We start from the raw sequence: 19175 nt of genomic DNA, 5'->3' as shown, positions 1-19175 counted from the left end.
CTCTGTAGGCTCCCAGCAAGGAGTAGAGCTAATCTGGGGAGGCAGGAAGCTTCAACTTTAGATGAAGTTCATGGGTTTATATATTAAGCTAGAGAGGAAATTTTAGTTACTGAATGGAGGCTGGCCTTGGTTCTAAGTGACTGGGGAAATTTTTCTTATCAAGAATGCCTGACAAAGACATGGGAGCTATCCAAGATTTCTTCCAAGAGAGTGTTGGGGAGAAATAGTCCACCACGTAAGTTTAAAGAGACAATGTGAGAAAAGAAAAAAGTTGTTTTCTGCTTACATCTATCAAGTTCCTCTTTTTCAAGATTAAATTTAAAGTGTATTAAGTTTTTTTTGTTAGGAAGATTATTCTTCATCAGTTTACTCAGGCTAAAAAAAGAGTTAAATTCATTTGCTTCTGATTATAATTTAATTGACTGCGTGTGGTAACACTGCCTGTCTTATTAAAATAAGAAAAATTTTCTTATTTTCTTTTTTGGTAATACTGCTTCAGTTTTCTTTCAGGAAATTACTTCTCCCTTATTTAATATAGTTCAGTGAGACTATTATTCAAGATGTCCAAGGTGTCCTATCTTCCCCTAGCCAAGGGCTGGGGCTGGGCTCATAGCCCAAACTATCCTGGAATTTGCATCTTGAGCAGAATGTGAAAAAGACTGTAAATACTGTGCACTCATAGTTTCCAGGGGTAGCAGCCTGATAATGCTGTAAATAGCGATCTAGTCTCTCTGACCCTCCCCTCTCCTGTTTCCAGACATGAGTCTCCAGTATCTGACCCACCAGATACCCTGCCTATACACTGCCCATTAGGTAAGTGAATCATAGTCAGTTTCTATTGCTTATAACCAAAGAAAGCTGATTTGTGCCGATGAGAAGTTGGTATACATTTATTTATGTCATCGCTTAATACAAAGAAGTTTTAATTTAATATATGCAGTTTGGTAGGAAAATGCCTTTAAAATGGAAGATGAATGGGAGTGGGTGCTGTAAATAGTAAGTGGGGTTGGGGCAGGCACTGGAGAAACAATGATTAATAATATAGGTATATTCCTGCTCACATGAAGCTTATAGTCTATTAGGACAAACACAGTAATAAATAGCATTTACTTTATTGGCTATTCATTGTTTATGATGCCTTAACAGACAGGTGCTATAAGAACATATAGGAAGGCAGGGAGGGCTTGCTGGAGCAAAGGGGACCTGTAGGATAAGAAGTAGGAGTCATTCAGGCAAAGTGGAGAGGCAGTGGCAATGGAGTCTGGTGGACAGTAAATAATTTTCCAGATAGAGAGGAAGAAGTCCAAAAGTTAGTAGACCAACAAGTACGTCATGCTTTCAAAGAACTAACGGAAGATCCCTGTTGCTAAGTTATGGAAACTCATAAGCAAAGAGGCTGAGTGTTGACTCTGAATAAGAGGATGACAGATGGGCAATGCCTTAACACCAGAGAATGAATCTCTCTCTAGTGCAGGGGATTTTAGAAGCCTGGGCAAGATACTGAGGATAAGGAAATATTCATTTCGTGAGTTGGGTTGGAACGAACACCTCAAATACCTGTATCACTGCCTTTCCCACGTCTATGTAAAAATGGTCTATCGGGCACAACAAAACTAGAAGCAGAAACTCCTACAATTATCACTGGAATAATAGATCTAGCCATTTTGTTTCAATTCAGTAAGTGGATAAGATCAAATAATTGTTTAGGCTTGAGGATGCTGTTCCACAGTCCAACAGATAGCAAACAGCAAATCTGGGATTCCATGATACTGTCTGGTGGTTCTACTCACTGCCCTGCCCAGTGAGGGGAAAAGAAAACATGAAAGGAACAGATAAATAGCATAATGGCTTCCAAATCTCTCACCTCTATACATCCCCTTGGAGACCTAAGAGTTGAAAAATTCAAGGTGGGAACCACTGAAAAAAAAATCCAGTACTGGGTATTCAGTACTGGGTTGGGTGCTCTGGGGAATACAAAGATGAGTAAGACATGTTCTTTGGACTCAAGAAGCTTATCTGATAGAAAGGCAGTCAAAACAATTGCCGGATCTCTTTCGTTCTCTTGGACAAATTACTTTATAATGATGTACAGTGTCCTAAAGTAACAATATACATTGACAAGCTATATTACAGTGAATGCATTAACCTAACCATTAATGATATGGAATAAACTGGATATACTATTGTAAGAGAAATTCAAGAGGAGGAAAAATAAACATCATGGACCAGGGCTTGATGGGCCTCATTTCCTTTAAGACCTTCTGCAACCTTGCAAAGGATACATTAATGACCCCATTTTACAGAGACAGGAACCGAGACAGTGAGGCTAAGGAACTTGCCTATGGCCACACAACCAGTAGCAGGACTGGACTAGCAGCCCACATCTCTAGCTCCCCAGTGTGCATTGTATCAGCTGCTGCTTAGTGCTTCATACAGAAGAGTCCTCCCAGGATTTCATCAGATCCTTGCTGTTTCTAAACAGACCAGTGAGATTACTTAGATAAGTGAAGAACATACAGATTAGAGAGGCTTCTTATGCATCTTTTATTTGCCTATCTTAGATAAAACTGGTGAAATTTTTATCTGAATTATCACAGGAGAGATGGAACTTTTGTGTGCCCATGAGTCTTTTGCTCTGTTGAATCATCACTGTATGACCCTAAAAAGTCATATTTGACAGTAATCATTTACTGTCATTAAGGAAGGAACAAAACTAATACTCCTTGAGTGATAACTATAGTGCTGTATGGGTATTTAGATGATATATACTCTACTGTAATGATCTCTATTTTTTTTAACACTTCTGGGCCACTCTTCTTCCCACTCATCCCAAGTGTGTTACAGAATCTGACAGCTGTTAGCCCCACAGCAGTAGGAGGTTACTAGAATACAGCACATATCCAACGGTTTCTTTTTTTTATTTTCTTTTTCTTTTATTTTTTAGATTGAATGCCTGAACGTCACAAACTGTGGTACTTCCTTAGACACTTAAAATTCACAAAAATCTCTAGGTAGTTATTATAATCCTTATTTTCAGTTGAGGAAACTGAAGTTCAAGGAGATAAAGAAACTCATCTCATCCCCACAGTTAGCAAATGGCAGATCTGTGATTCCATGACACCTTTTGGTGACTATACTCACCACTCTGCCTAACAGGGGTTGAAAGAAAGTGTCAAGGCCCAGAAAGCCAAGGGAACTGATTACGAATCATTGGGCAAGTTCTGTAAAGATGGTCAAGTAAGTGACAGATGTTAGTTGGACATAAATATATTTTTCTGTCATTTATGGTCCCTTCCTGAGCAGACCTCTGAGCTCCTATTCCAAAGGGATTGGCCATCTTTGATAATGTGTTCCCATGTTTGCACCCGGCCCTCTTCCCCGCCCAGAGTATCTCCTTTCTTCTGTCAGATGGCCCTTCACAGCCCGAGAAGAGATGCTCCTATGGAGATTTCTAGGGTCTTCCCGCACTAAGATCCTTGCAGCAATTTCTTAGATTTCTCCTTTGCTTACTTTTGTTCTTCCTGTATCTACTATACGGTGGGCCCTCAAGGAGCTCATGGTCAAGTGGGAGTGACAGACATCTAGACAGTTCATTGTAACGTGCCTTACAAAGGGAAGCTCAGCCGCAGATTTAGTATTTTATTAGGAACCATACTAAATCTGTGGCTGAACTTCCCTTTGAATGTTGGTAGAATCTCTCCTGATTATAGGACACAACCCCAAAACTATTACTTTTAGCATCCCTGTTTCCTGGATGGTTAGAAAAGATGAATCTGTTTTTGCAACTTCTTCCTCACAGCTTACTTACTACTTTCTATTTCCAACAGCAAATCTTTATATGACATTTTATGCCCTTGAGTAGACATGGGTGGTGGTGTTACTGTACAGACCTTTTAGGGTGCTGTGAGGGACTTATGCTGTATGTAATCCTGGGTGTTTTAATATGGAGGTTCAAAAGAAATAATGCCCCAAGTAAACAGGCTTGCATTTTGTTTAAAGCTTTGTCTAACATATAAGTGGTAACGCACAGCACTCTAGGCAACATCCTGAGCATCTTTGGATTCCTGGAAGCAACTGCCTTTACACAGATAGCACATGGGAAACTCATCTGGCCTCTAACAGACCTGTGAGTGGTAGTGAAACAAAGCTGGTGGGGGAAAGTTAGCAACAAGCACATCTTTTCACTTTTCCCTGCAGAGTTATAAGCTGTGGGGTCTTGTTTTCACTGGAAGCATGGAGCTGAGGCCATTTGTATTAAGAGAATTGAGTGGGTGTTGGTCAGATTGAGTGGGTCTGTCAGTTTGTTGTTCTGTAGTGGCTTGCATGTTGCTGTGATGCTGGAAGCTATGCCTGGGGTATTTCAAATACCAGCAGGGTTACCTATGGTGGATAGGTTTCAGTGGAGCTTCCAGACTAAGACAGACTAGGAAGAAGGGCCTGGCAGACTGCTTCTGAAAATATTGGTCAGTGAAAGTCTTATGAATAGCAGTGGAATATTATCTGATATAGTGCCAGAAAATGAACCCCTTAGATTGGAAGCACTCAAAATGTGACTGGGGAAGAGCTGCTTCCTCAAAGTAGAGTTGAACTAATAATGTGGATGGAGTCAAGCTTTTGGGACCTTCATTTGGTGTTGTGGCATGACACAAAATGGGATGAAACAGCTGCAAACATCCACTAATAATAGGAACATGGAATGTACAAAGTATGAATCTAGGAAAATTGGAAGTCATCAAAAATGAAATGGAACACATAAAGATCTGTGTCCTAGGCACTAGTGAGCTGAAATGGACTGGTATTGGCCGTTTTGAATTGGACAGTAATATAGCCAGGAATGACAAATTGAAGATGAATAGTGTTGCATTCATCATCAAAAAGAACATTTCAAGATCTATCCTGAAGTACTACGCTGTCAGTGATGGCTAATATCCATAAGCCTACAAGGAAAACCGGTTAATATGACTATTATTCGAATTCATGCATCAACCACTAATGCCAAAGATGAAGAAACTGAAGATTTTTACCAACCTCTGTGGTCTAAAAATGATCAAACATGCAATCAAGATGCATTGATAATTACTGGTGATTCGAACGCAAAAGCTGGAAACAAAGAAGAAGGATCAGGAGTTGGAAAATAATGGCCTTGGTGATAGAAATGACACCGGAGATCACACAATAGACTTTTGCAAGACCAACGACTTATTCGTTGCAAATACCTTTTTTCAACAACATAAATGGCGACTATACACAGGGACCTCAGCCAGATGGAATACACAGGAATCAAATCGACTATATTTGTGGAAAGATACGATGGAGAAGCTCAATATCATCAGTCAGAACAAGGCCAGAGGCCGACTGTGGGACAGACCATCGATTGCTCATATGCAGTTCAAGCTGAAGCCGAAGAAAATTAAAACAAGTGCATGAAAGCCTAAATATCACCTTGAGAATATCCCACCTGAATTTAGAGACCATCTCAAGAATAGATTTCATGCACTGAACATTAATTAATGAAGACCAGAAGAGTTGTAGGATGACATCAATGACATCAGACATGAAGAAAGCAAAAGGTCATTAAAAAGACAGGAAAGAAAGAGAAGACCAAAATGGATGTCAGCAGAGATTCTGAAACTTGCTGTTAAACATCAAATAGCTAAAGCAAAAGGAAGAAATGATGAAGTAAAAGAGCTGAACAGAAGGTTTCCAAGGGCGGCTCGACAAGAAAGAGGAAAGTATTATAATGAAATGTGTAAGGACTTGGAGTTAGAAAACCAAAAGGGAAGAACATGCTCAGCATTTCTCAAGCTGAAAGAACTGAAGAAAATACTCAAGCCTGGAGTTGCAGTACTGAAGGATTCTATGGGCAAAATATGGTGGCACAGTGGTTAAGAGCTCAGCTGCTAACCAAAAGGTCGGCAGTTCAAATCCACCAGCTGATCTCCTTGGAAACCCTATGGGGGCAGTTCTACTCTGTCCTGTAGGGTCGCTATGAGTCAGAGTCGACTCAACAGCAACAGGTTTGGTGTTTTTTGTTTTTTGTTTTTTTAATGGGCAAAATATTGAACAACACAGGAAACATCAAAAGAAGATGGAAAGAATACACAGAGTCACTGTACCAAAAAGAACTGGTTGATGTTCAACCATTTCTGGAGGTAGCATGTGATCAAGAACCAATGGTATTGAAGGAATAAGTCCAAGCTGCACTGAAGGCATTGATGACAAACAGGCCTCCAGGAACTGATGGAATACGAATTGGGATGTTTCAACAAAAGGATGCAGTGTTGGAAGTGCTCACTCACCTATGCCAAGAAATTTGGAAGACAGCTACCTGGCCAACTGACAGAAAGAGATTCTTATTTTTGCCAAAGAAAGCTGATCCAGTAGAATGCAGCAAATAAACTTTTGCTGACGGTATTTCAAAAACGGTTACAGTTGTACATTGACAGGCAACTGCCAGAAATTCAAGCCAGATTAAGAAAAAGACATGGAATGAGGGATATCATTGCTGATGTCAGATGGATCTTGGCTGAAAGCAGAGAATACCAGAAAGATGTATATCTGTGTTTTGTTGACTATGGAAAGGCATTCACCTGCATGGATCATAACAAATAAAGGATAACATTGTGAATAATGGAATTCCAGAATACTTAATTGTGCTCTTGTACATAGACCAAGAGGCAATCGTTCAAACAGAACAAGGGGATACTTTGTGGATTAAAATTAGGAAAGGTGTGCATCAGGGTTGTATCCTTTCACCATACTTATTCAATCTGTATGCTGAATAAATAATCCGAGAAGCTGGACTATATGAAGAAGGACGCTGCACAAGGATTGGAGGAAGACTCATCAACAACTTGTGATATGCAGTGACACAACCTTGCTTGCTTAAAGTGAAGAGGAGTTGAAGCACTTACTGATGAAAATCAAGGCTACAGCCTTCATTATGGATTATACCTCAACGTAAAACAAAAATCCTCACAACTAGACCAATAAGCAACATCATGATAAATGGAGAAAAGACTGAAGTTGTCAAGGATTTCATTTTACTTGGATCCACAATCAACGCCCATGGAAGCAGCGGGCAAGAAATCAAACAACGTATTGCATTAGGCAAATCTGCTGCAAAAGACCTCTTTAAAGTGTTAAAAACAAATATGTCACTTTGAGGACTAAGGTGCACCTGACCCAAGCCGTGATATATTCAATCACCTCATACGCATGCAGAAGCTGGATAATGAATAAGGAAGACCGAAGAAGAATTGATGCATTTGAATTATGGTGTTGGCGAACAATATTGAATATGCCATGGACTGCCAAAAGAATGAACAAATCTATCTGGAGGAAGTATAGCCAGAATGCTCCTTGAAGCGAGGATGGCGAGACTTTGTCTCACGTACTTTGAACAGGTTATCAGGAGGGACCAGTCCTTGGAGAAGGACATCATGCTCGGTAAAGTAGAGGATCAGCCAAAACGAGGAAGACCCTCCACAAGATGAATTGACACAGTGGCTACATCAATGGGCTCAAACATAGCAATGATTGTGAGGATGTTGCAAGACCGGGTAGTGCTTCGTTGTGTTGTACACAGGGTTCCTATGAGCCAGAACCAACTTGAAGGCACCTAACAACAACAATTGGTCAGATGAACTCTGTACTGGTTTAATAGTATCCCCCAAAATTCATGTCCACCCAGAACCTCAAAAGTGACTGTATTTGAAAATAGGATCTTTGCAGGTGTAATTAAAATTAACACGAGGCCATACTGGATTAGGTGGGCCCTAAATCCAATGACTGGTGTCCTTCTAAGGAGAGACGGAGAGACGGAGAGACACAGAGACACACAGGGAAGACAGCCATGTGAAGATAGAGGCAAAAACTGGCATAATGAAGCTATGAGCCAAGGAACACCAAGGACAGTCAGGAACAACCAAAAACTAGGAGAAAAGCATGGAACATGTTCTTCCCTAGAACCTCAGAGGAAGCACGGCCCTGTCAAAACCTTGATTTCAGACTACAAGCCTCCAGAACTGTGAGAAGATAAATTTCTGTTGTTTTAAGCTACCTGCTTTGTGGTACTGTGTTATGACAGCCCTAGGAAACTAATACAGTCTTCAAAAAAAAAAAAAAACCCATTGCTGTAGAGTCGATTCTGACTCATAGCAACCCTACAGAACAGAGTAGAACTACCCCATAGCATTTCCAAGGAGCAGCTGGTGGAGTTGAACTGCTGACCTTCTGGTTAGCAGCCATAGCTCGCCGTAGCTCTTAACTTCCGTGCCACTGGGTTTCCAATACAATCTTTGAGCCCTGATTGTTTAAATACTGAGGCTGTTTTACAGGGAAGTCAGAACTTGCAACTGTGTTTACAAAGCAAATCACACTGTCAGGCCAAACCAAGCGTCTATGGAGAACATCCATTTGTTTCCTCCTTTTAAAGAGAAGAAGAAATACGAATATGGTCTGCCAGCAGAAATGCAGTTAGGTTATTTATAACTGAAAGACAGGGTTTTTTTTCGTTTTGTTTTGTTTTTGCTATTCTTCATCCCTGATATCTAGAAACAGTTGATTTCTGAGAACCAGAAGGCCCAAAGCCATTGCTGACTTACCCTCAGGGTCCAGGGTAGCTGAACAGAGTAAACAGGTGTGTTTCAGTTTCTTGGACTGCCATACAGCTGCTATGGCCAGAATGCTCCTTTCTCAAATTCTTTCTTATTAGAAGGATTCCTCAAACGATATAATTCCTGGAAAAGTTTTAGAGCTTCTCAGGAGAAAGATCATGCTTAAATGAATGACAACACAGTGTAAGACTTTAACTGATCCAGATCCTTTCAATATCTGGGTTGCTTCTCCCTGAGAGTAACTTGGGCTCCTTTAAGAACTATGTGAATTCTTTGATGGCACAAAAGGCGTTTTAATAAACCGTGAATTGAATTAATTCATTCAGTTACTCAACAAGCATTTATTGAACACTTGTTATGTGCTATACACTGTTAGCCACAGGAGTCATTAAGAGCTCTAAAGGGCCTCCTGGGCTCAGAAGATCTCCTGTATTCTGGCATAAGATGTTACATTTATCCTCACAACAACATGGGGAAGTAGGTATCATTAGCTCTATTTTACTAACGAGGAAGTTAAGGCTCAGAAAGGTCAAATGTTGTGCCCAAGGACTTCCATGTAAAATTTATTTCTGAATTTCATTCTATTCCCAGTATATCATGCTGCATTCTCACTTTATATGAGCTTTTGTTAGTAGATTTTCATCAAAATAGGCCAACCAAAGTAAATATACACAGACCCTTGGCATTTGTGGATTTAACTTTTGGGGCTTTTTGACTATTTGCTAGACTATTCTTGGGCACCATGAGCAAATGACCTGGCGGAACCATAACTCAGAAATTTAATTTGCTGAGACAGGATCTGAATCTCTTGTCCTAAGAGGCTGGAGTGTGCAGGCCAGTCACATACTGAGTGGCTGACCTACCATCTGCATCTTAATGTGGCTCTGTTTCCTAACGTTTTCCTTTATGTGTTTTATGGGGAAAATGCTATGGTGGTCTGCCCATTATCAACAGTACTTCTGAATTTTGGAATTTCAAGAGGAAGTCTTAAGGGTGGTCCATCACGAAAATCAATATATTAAACTTCTCATATGGAATTATGAAGTTTAGTTTGGGAACTCAGAAATGGAATTCAGTACTCTCAGTTGTTCATGTCTCCTTGGCCATTTGACTCCCCAGAGGCTCTTTACTGCCCTCTCCTCCATTTAGGACTGGCACATAAGAGCTCTGGTTTGTGTCCCTTTTCATGGGAATGGAGCAGTCATGTTCTGTTGTGCAAGACCATTCAAGCGATTCCTCAGGGCCCTGTAGGCTTCCACAGCTCCCAGTGATTACTTCCTCCTAATCAGAAAGGTCTGTTGGCATGGGTATTGCAGGGAATAGACAGTGTTATGCAGGCTTGGAGGTTTATGATCATTTTCTGCAATTATCTATCAATCACAAGATTAGTAGAATGAGCAGGTCTTTCTCAGACAGAGCTGCTGCAGTCATATCTACTTTGTGCTCCTTATTGCTGATAAGTCTTACCCTGAGCTCAGCTCCACGACCCTGTAGGCATCATTAAACATTGCACTTCCATAAAATGTTCCATTTGGAAGAATTTTGATGGGTATGAAACACTGCAAATAATGGATTTCAAAAGTCTCTTTTTATTTGGAATTGTTGTTGTTGCTAGCTGCTGTTGAGTCTGCCCCCAACTCATGGTGACCCCATGCATTATGGAATGAAATGCTGCCTGATCACATGATCGGCTGTGGCTAGGACTGTTTCTATTCATAGGGTTTTCGTTGGCTAATTATTTAAAAGTAGATCACTAGGCCTTTTTCCCTAGTCTGTCTTAGCCTGGAAACTCTGTAGAAACATGTTCAATATCACAGAAACACACAAGCCTCCATTGACAGATAGGTGGTGGCTTGCTTGAGGTGCATTGACCAGGAGTTGAACCTGGGTCTCCTGCATGGAAGGTGAGAATTCTACCACTGAACAACCACTGCCCCCTTATTTGGAATAGGTATTAGTAAAATAAATATCTCCAAATTAGTTCAGTCCCTAGATGGTGCAAACAGTTAAGTGCTTGACTACTAGTTAAAAGGTTGGTGGTTTGAACTCACCCAGAGGCACCTCAGAAGACAAGTGCCTAGTGACCTGCTTCTGAAAGGGTCACAGCCTTGAAAACCCCATGGAGCAGATGCTCTTTGCACACATGGGGTTGCCACGAGTTAGAACAGACTTGATGGCAACTAACAGCAACAATAATATATCAGTTAAGTGCTATTTTAACAGTAGAAAAAGGAGATATGTGGCTTGCAGAGTCCCAGCCTCAGAATCACAAAACACAGTATGGAAATGATGGATTTGGAGCAGAGAACCAACAGCTGAATAACCAATACAATCACCATTTCCAACAACTATTCCAGTGAGTGGAACTCATGGCCCTTATGATAAAATACTCCTGCATGCTTTGCCATGAAGAGTAGTTTTGAGAAAAAAAAAAAAAACTCATTTAGTAACCTTTAGTAACTCCTTTAGTAACCAATGACCAATTGCTAGAAAAGGACATCGTGTTTGGTAGAGGGTCAGCGAAAATGAGGGAAACCCTCAATGAAATAGATTAACACAATAGGTATAAGAATGGACTCAAACAGCTCTACTCTGATACACACAGGGTCGCCATCAGCTGGAGTCGAATTGAGGGCAACTGGATACTGGTAGTTTTAGTGAAGGGGCTGCTTTGGTGTCACCAAATCACTGTTACTGGTGACCTAGTGGAGCACCTGAGGATCAATGTGAACGATAACCTAACCTGGAAAACAATGAATAACCCAAGTTAAAAATGCCCTCACTTAGGAGGAGGAAGAAGGAGGAGGTAGGCATAAATGAACATATTTTCCAAACGAAAAGTATTATTTTGTTTCTTATTACCAAGATAAGACCTCTATTGTGGGAATTTTAGAAAACTAATGAACAAAAGAAAAGTCAAAATGATCTAGATGTAATCTTCCACCCAAAGATAGCCATTGTTAGCATTCTGGGGTATATCTGCGTAATCTTTTTTTACCCTACACAAACATATTAAGTTGCCTTAACCATATGTTTTGGGCAAAGGACATTTACTACACAAAACCCAAAACCAGGCCCATCGCCACTGAGTCCATTCCGACTCATGGCGACTCTATAGGACAGAGTGGAACTGCCCCATCGAGTTTCCAAGGAGCAGCTGGTGGATTCAAACTGCTGACCTTTTGGTTAGCAGCCATAGCTCTTACCCACTGGGCCACCAGGGCGCCATCATCTAAGGTATATTTTAACTAAAAAAATGTGTAAAGAATTGGTGAAGAAAGTTTATGGATTTAAAAAAAAAAAAAAAAAAGAATGGACTCAAACATACCAACAATCATGAGGATGGCAAGGACTGCCAAAGTTTTGGTCTGCTACACTCAAGGTCGTCATGAGTTGGAGCCGACTCAACGGCAACTAACAAGAACAACAACCAACAATGACTTAAACATTAAGTCAAAATTCTGTGAAAATATCCTTACTGACCATATGCTCATTTTCTTCTATATGCAGTTTTATTTAACCAAATGTAGATGTGAGCCTTCTTGATTGCAAATAAAGATGATACTTTTTGATTTATCTATCTTAAAACTGCCTGCTTCACCATTCATTCCTATTATACATAAGAATTTGGAAATGATTTGCAGAGCTCAAGAGCCAGTCTGTGTCATATCTTGGAACAAATGGCAGGCTGAATAGCTTCTGTTCCGCTCATTCTTTGTTCAAGAGCAGGAGAACCAGAGTTGATCTAGCCAAGACGAAATTAAGGAGAAGCAAAACAAATCCCATCTTGATTTTGTATGGTGCTGGCCTCAGCCTCAGCACATTACAGAGTTTCAATGCTGGGTCTGAACATTATAAAAAATTCTTTAAGAGCAAATAAAAATGCTGCTTCTGCAAATGTGGATGCCTAAATATTAATCAAAATTTTGCTGCAATCCTGCAGAAATGCATAATTAGATTTTCCAGCTGTCAATCATTGCAATTCTGATAGTTGTAGTAATGAGATTCTGGTTTAATGTGTACTTCTCACTAACCTGGGGCCTGAAGCAGGTGTTGTCCTCTTTAAAAGACAGCTTGCGGACTGTCGCCCAGTTTCTTCCCACCTGGAAGGGAGGAGGTAGGCTATCAATTGGTCCAGCATGAATGAGGCCTCCCAGGAATCGGGACTGATAAGGTGCTGCATTCCTTTCTTCTCTCCCTCCATGCACTGTCTAAAGGAATCAGTGCCAACTGCAATTGGTCTTGCAAAATGGTAATTTAGTACAAGATTGTCTAATCAGGAAAGGCAAAGTGTTTGAACTTGGAAATTTTACTCTAACTCCGATGGGAAGATCTCCAGTAATAGAAATTAGTTAAGTGTCTGTCCTAAGTAACAGAGCATATTCATTGCTACCTCTTTGAAGTAATGAAATGCCTTTAAATTACCCTCTCTCCCTGGCAGAGCTAAGCAGAAAGCAAACTTTTTAAGTTTTCTATCATTTCGCAGAGCCTGAAACCATATCCAGTAATCACCTCAAGTCTCAGTAGGGAAGAACAGCAGGTGGGAAGTGATTCGGAATTTATAGTACCACTTAACTTCTATAGGCAAAACCAGAGCCATAAGAAGCAAGAAGAAAGAGTTCTTGAGCCCTCCAGGGGAAGTAAGGGAATACACTTTAAAATTCTGATTTTTATTACTCTAGACAAAATAAGATACCTTAGCCTGTTGCTGGAGATGAACTTGCACCTTTCTCCCAGGCTGTTATGTGATCGAGTCTCTCCCTATTTGTCTCCATTGAGCACAGACAGGTATGGTGCTCTCTCTCCCTGACTCAGTTTCTTCACCTCTAAAGTTGAGCTAGCAACAGCAGCCCAGGTCCTAGCATTGTACATAGGAGACTTAGTAATAAAAGATATAATCTGGTGGATCTAAATTTTTGTAATGCTGGCCAAGACTCACTCTAATGACAGATAAAACAGAAATAAAAATGTACCATTTTTCTAAGTTTTTTATACTGAAATTGTCCAGGTTACGCCCCTCTCTGTTTCCACATCATTGATCTCATGGAACTCTCCATCTGGGGTACTGAAGGCCAGCAGTAGAGAGAAAGAAAGGAATGAGGGTTGAATCAGTAACATCTGAGCCTTTCTAGGCCAATTTGGCCATGACTCAGCAAAGAAGCCACAGAAAATCCTTGCTGGTTTACACCTCTTAAAACCAAAAGCAAACCAGTTGCCATCAAGTCAATTCTGATTCAGGTGACCCCTTGTGTGCAGAGTAGAACTGTGCTTCATAGGGTTTTCAGGATTGTGACCTTTCAGAAGCAGATTGCCAGGTCTTCTTCTGAGGCGCCTCTGGGTGGGTTGAACTGCCAGCCTTTCAGTTAGTAGCCAAGTACATAACTGTTCGTGCCACTCAAGGGCTCCTTACGCTCTTAGAGGTAATAGATGTAATTAGAGAAGAGGCCAGCTGAGGCAGTGGGAAGGTCCAAGACTGAAGCTATTTGCCCAGCATTCTCAGTGGAGAAATCTCTCTGTTCTTTAACTCCCTTCCGTCCTTCCCCCTCTCTCTGGAAAAGAAGAGCCCTCCCCTTGGTCTTAGAGTCCTTCTTCCTCCAGGCCCTGGCACTATCATGTATCCCTTTTCTTATCTGAATTTTAAAACTTCCCCTAGCTACTACTAGCTCCTTTCTCCCTCTGACAAATGCATGGTTCTCTACTAACGTAAAAACAAAATCATTTAGAAAAGAAAACAAACAAAAATCATTTGCTGAAAACTTGTTATCCCTTCAAGACAACCATACTGCTGTCCTCCTCACTCTGCACAGACAGCAAGACATGTCAGGAAAAGCCTGGGCTGGAGACAGGCTCAGATCATGGCTTTCTCTTCAGCTGTATTTGGGGAATTGATTTATCCCCTCTTTCCTCAGTTAAAACAGCAATGACAACAAAAAATGGTGACAATAATGCCTCTGCCAGTGATAAGGCTGAAATGAGAACAGGTATTTAAGCGTATTAAGGGTCCAGCAAAGAGCCTGGAACACGGAGATACCAAGGATTGCTCCTCTCCTGCCCAAACGTGTTGGAATGTTGGTGGTGGTGGTGTAGCGGGGGAGTCTACCACCTTCTCTCCCTTCCTCTCGCTTGCTGCTTAGGCTCCTCAGTTACTTCATTTTTGTTGACCTTCTGGCCCATGTAACAGGGATAAACACCACCTTTGCCTAGAAATCCTGCCTGCTCTGGTTTCCATGACACAGCATTCTCTTGGTGCAGTTTACAAAACAGCTCCCCAAATCTCACCCAGAGCCCTGCAGCCTTGGGTGTTGGTCCCTAGAATGCTGGCAAATCTTATTTTGGGGCCATACCGGTTCCTGTCAAGTCAGTTCCGACTCATGGCAACCTCAAGTGTGTCAGAGTAGAACTGTGCTCCGTAAGGTTTTCAGTGGATGATTTTTCAGAAGTAGATCACCAGGTCTTTCTTTTAAGGTGCCTCTGGGTAGACTCACACCACCAACCTTTTGGTTACCAGCTGAGCATGTTAGCAGTTTGCACCACCCAAGGACTCCACGTAGGGCTATACTGAGTAGCTTTCAGAGTTATTTCAGTGTTTGTGGAATGTGCTGTACAAATCCAAAGCAACACTTGGCCCCATCCTTGTAGTCTGATGTGCCTAGATGTGGTGTTAGTGGGCCTGTTGTTTTGGAGGTGAGCAGGTCAAACAGTGAAGTTGACTGGGGTGTATCTGGTGTTCCCTGCTTACCTTTGTTCACTCTCTTGGGGCCTGTTACTCTCATTGAGTGTCCCACTCCTTCATAATATATATTAAAAACTGAGGCACAGAAAGGGCCAGTCACACCAGGACAGCCTGCTAAGCAACAGCTCAGCTCAGTTAAAAACACAGGCCTCCCAAGCCAGCCTACCGCTCACTCCACTGTCCACACCTGTAGCGCGTGGACAGTTTGTCTGTAGACAAGATGCCAAATTCTGTGTGTTCCATATAAACAAAGGTGTTTGTGGGGAGAAAGGCAGAAAATAGAGTGCTTAGACTGACTGGCAGCTGAACAATGGATAGAAAGAGACTGGAAAGCTGGCTTTGTAGATAAGGGAAGAGAGAATGGGAGTAAAAATAAATAAAAGGCACAAGAGACAGGCTGGTCCAAGGAGGAGCCCTCTGAGAGGCACACGATGAAGTCGTTGGTCAGTGGCCACCGGGCCAGGTGGGAGCAGAGGGCATTTGTGGACACACAGGGACCTGCATCATTCTACCAGGCCAGCTGTCATCCCCCAGAAATTAAGGGTAGGACCTGGGTTATCAGGCAGAAATCCTTGCCAACTGTAGGGACTGAGCAAGCAGGACTGAAAGGAGGGTGGGTGAGTGTGTGGGCACCAGGCCACTGTTTTGAATTGGAGGAGGAAGCAGAGTAAACATCAGAGGAGAAAGAAAGATCTGGTAGACAGGATCTAACTTAACCCTTTCAACTTACAGGGAGGAGGCTGCAGCCCAGGGAGGTAAATGGCACCCTTGAAGATCACGAAGTCTGTTTGCAGAAGTCACTCTGGGATCCCTTCTGGGTGATCAAGGTTAAGGAAACCATGCCAATGTGAAGTGAAGGACTTCCTTAGAAGCACAGCAGAGCACACAGTGACATTTGAAGGCTTTCCGTAGAGTCTGCATCCACAGGTAGAGTCACCATCTACAAGTTCCAGGTTGACTGTGATGCCTGAATGAACAGGGAGAGGTGACAGGGACCTGGGGATAGGGGAGAAAGAGCCTGGATGGGCTGGGTGCTGTAACTGCCTCCTATGGAGTCCGTCCCTGCAGTAACTGGCTCCTTGCCCGAGGTTGCTCCTGATCTACACCACAGTTCTTGGGGGAGGCGCCACACTGGATATTCTGAAGTGTCCCCTGACTCTACCTGATCTCCGACCATAGCAGACTGCAGGGGATAATGTCAACGGCTTGTGGGTCTCCTTCCTTACCTCTCCTTCCAGCTCCATGGCAGCCCTTTGCACTCTCCAGATGCCACTAGGCCTTGCTGAGTCTTCACACCCAACTACGCCCACCCCAGGTCTAGCTCATTCAACCCATACCAATGGAGTTCAGCGAGGAATCCTCTCCTGAATGTATAATCCTGTCACTCCTCTACAAATGGTCCCCATAGCGCACGTACCCTTGAGGCCTCTGTATTAGTTTGCTAGGGCTGCTGTAACAAATTACCACAAAATGGGTGGCTTAAAACAAGAGAGTTATATTGTCTCACAGTTCTGGAGGCCAGAAGTTCAATTTCATAGTATCGGCAGGGCCACGCTCTGAAGGTTCTAGGGGAAGATTCTTCCTTGTCTCTTCCAGCTTCTGGTAGCCCCAGGCGTTTCTTGGCTTATGGTACCGTAACTCCAACCTCTGCCTCCATCTTCACATGGCCATCTTCCCCGTGTCTTTGTTCCTTCTCCTCTTTTTATATAGACACCAGTCATAGTAGATTAGGACCTACCCTACTCCATATGTCCTCAGATTAATTAAACTAACGATATCTGCAAAGGACCTCATTTCCAAATAAGGTTACATTCACAGGTACGGGGATTAGGACTTCAACATATCTTTTTGGGGGGATACGATTCAATCCATAGCACCTCCATTCTGTCCTTGACACAAGGCCCCTTCGCAGAGAAGGTTAGAATGGAAGCGTAATGGGTACCACTGAGGTGCTTCCTGCTGCTGTGATAAGAAAGGATGTGCTCCAAATAACTGGCTTGAGTAGGAAAAGGCAGGAGCTTCAGGAAAAGCACCTGAAGCCCCTCAGAGACCAGCAGCTCGCTATGAGGAAGGGGTGGGGGCATCTGAGCCCAAAGCCTGGGCTCTTCTCTCTAACAGACTTCCCCAGTCTTGGGTCCCATCCCCTCAATTCCTACCATTGGAGATGAGTTACAGAGTTGCCTTCTCAGGCAAGATGCTTCCATTGGAGCTGAGACCATACAGAGTGGTGCCTCTCCAAACTCAGTGTGCGTTTCTAGTAAAATTGCAGATTTCTGATAACTACCCCCAGGGATTCAGCTTCAGCAGATCATTTTTTAACTAGCTTTCCAGGTATTTTTCCTGTGAGTAGATCTCACTGTTGCTCTGTAGACAGTCTACAGCCCTCCAGTGTTGGGGATCTGGGGGATACTGGCCAGTGGTGAAGGGAGCCTATAGGACAGCTCAGTCCTTCTGTGCCTCTTTTCAGTGGGGGCCTTGTCCCATGTGGCTGGGCATTGCCCTCAAGCCTGTGGGCTCTGCAAGGCCTTCCCGGCGGTATCTGGGTAGAGAGCAGAGGCCATGGTTGTAAAATGCTACAACTGGAGCAGAGCTAGTGCTGTCACCACATCACTGTGTGGCCTCTCTCTGTAAGAGAGAGGTGGGAAGAGGGAGGAAGGAGCCAACAGAGAGAGGGGCAAAGGGGCCAGGGACTTTGTGAAGCTGTGGCCTCTGCTGGCCAGTCAGTTATACCATCTATAGCTTGTTACCCACTACTCGGAGCAGCTGGATTCCCATCTGTGGGAACTTCTAGGCAGCACCCAGCACCCGGTAACATGGAGACTGGGGAGCGAGACTCCATCTCTGGGTCCAGTCTCCAGGGGATGCTGGTGGATATTGCTGTGAGCTTGGCCTACTGCTAAGGAAGCACTGCTTCCCGCAGGCATCAGCCCCTTGACAAGCAGCGTGAGCAAACATCACCAACATTTGTTCAATATTTGACCACAGGAGTGTGTCCTGTATTCTTTTAAAAAAGGAAATGTAAATGGAAAGTAAAGAGAAACACTGACTAGCCCCATTCAAGTTACTTTTAACAGTTGCTTTGCCTCTGGCCATTTCCAGCTAAAACCTGAGCCCTTGCTTAAACCCACTGCCATCGATTCTGACTCACAGTGACCCTATAGGACAGAGTAGAACTGCCCCATAGGGTTTCCAAGGAACACCTGGTAGATTTGAACTGCCAACCTTTTGGTTAGCAGCTGAACTCTTAACCACTACACCACCAGGGTTTCCAAGCCTTTGCCTAGCTATGTTTAAACGAAAAACCAAACCCATTGCCGTAGAGTCAACTCTTACTCATAGCGACCCTAAAGGACAGAGTAGAAGTGCCCCATAGGGTTTCCAAAGGTGTAAATCTTTACAGAAGCAGACTGCCACATCTTTCTCCTGTGGAGTGGCTGGTGGATTCAAACCACCGACCTTCTGGTTAGCAACCATGTGCTTAACCACTCTGCCACCAAGGCTCCCTGCAAAGAGAATCGTGTACTGGGTTTAGAAGATATATTTTGTTTTAATTAGACGTATGTCTCCCATGTCGCCCGGTGCTGACAGCAGTCATTAGATTTTCTTGGCCAAGACTTGGAAACGTGAATAAGGCAGACGCTTCCTTTTCTTGTTCAGTTTGGCCTGTTAAGTGAGTTTTGTATTTGTGGTGTAGTGCCTAATCAGTTACGTAAAGAGGCCACGGAGTATAGTTATGAAGAACATGGGCCCGGGAGCCAGTCTGGGTTGAAACCTGGCTATGCTACTCACTGGCCTTATAGCCTCTGGCAGCTGGTGGACCTTCC

Source organism: Trichechus manatus, unplaced genomic scaffold (genome assembly GCF_000243295.1).
Source record: "Trichechus manatus latirostris isolate Lorelei unplaced genomic scaffold, TriManLat1.0 scaffold00063, whole genome shotgun sequence".
NCBI lineage: Eukaryota > Metazoa > Chordata > Mammalia > Sirenia > Trichechidae > Trichechus > Trichechus manatus.
Note: the sequence above shows the minus strand (reverse complement) of the source record.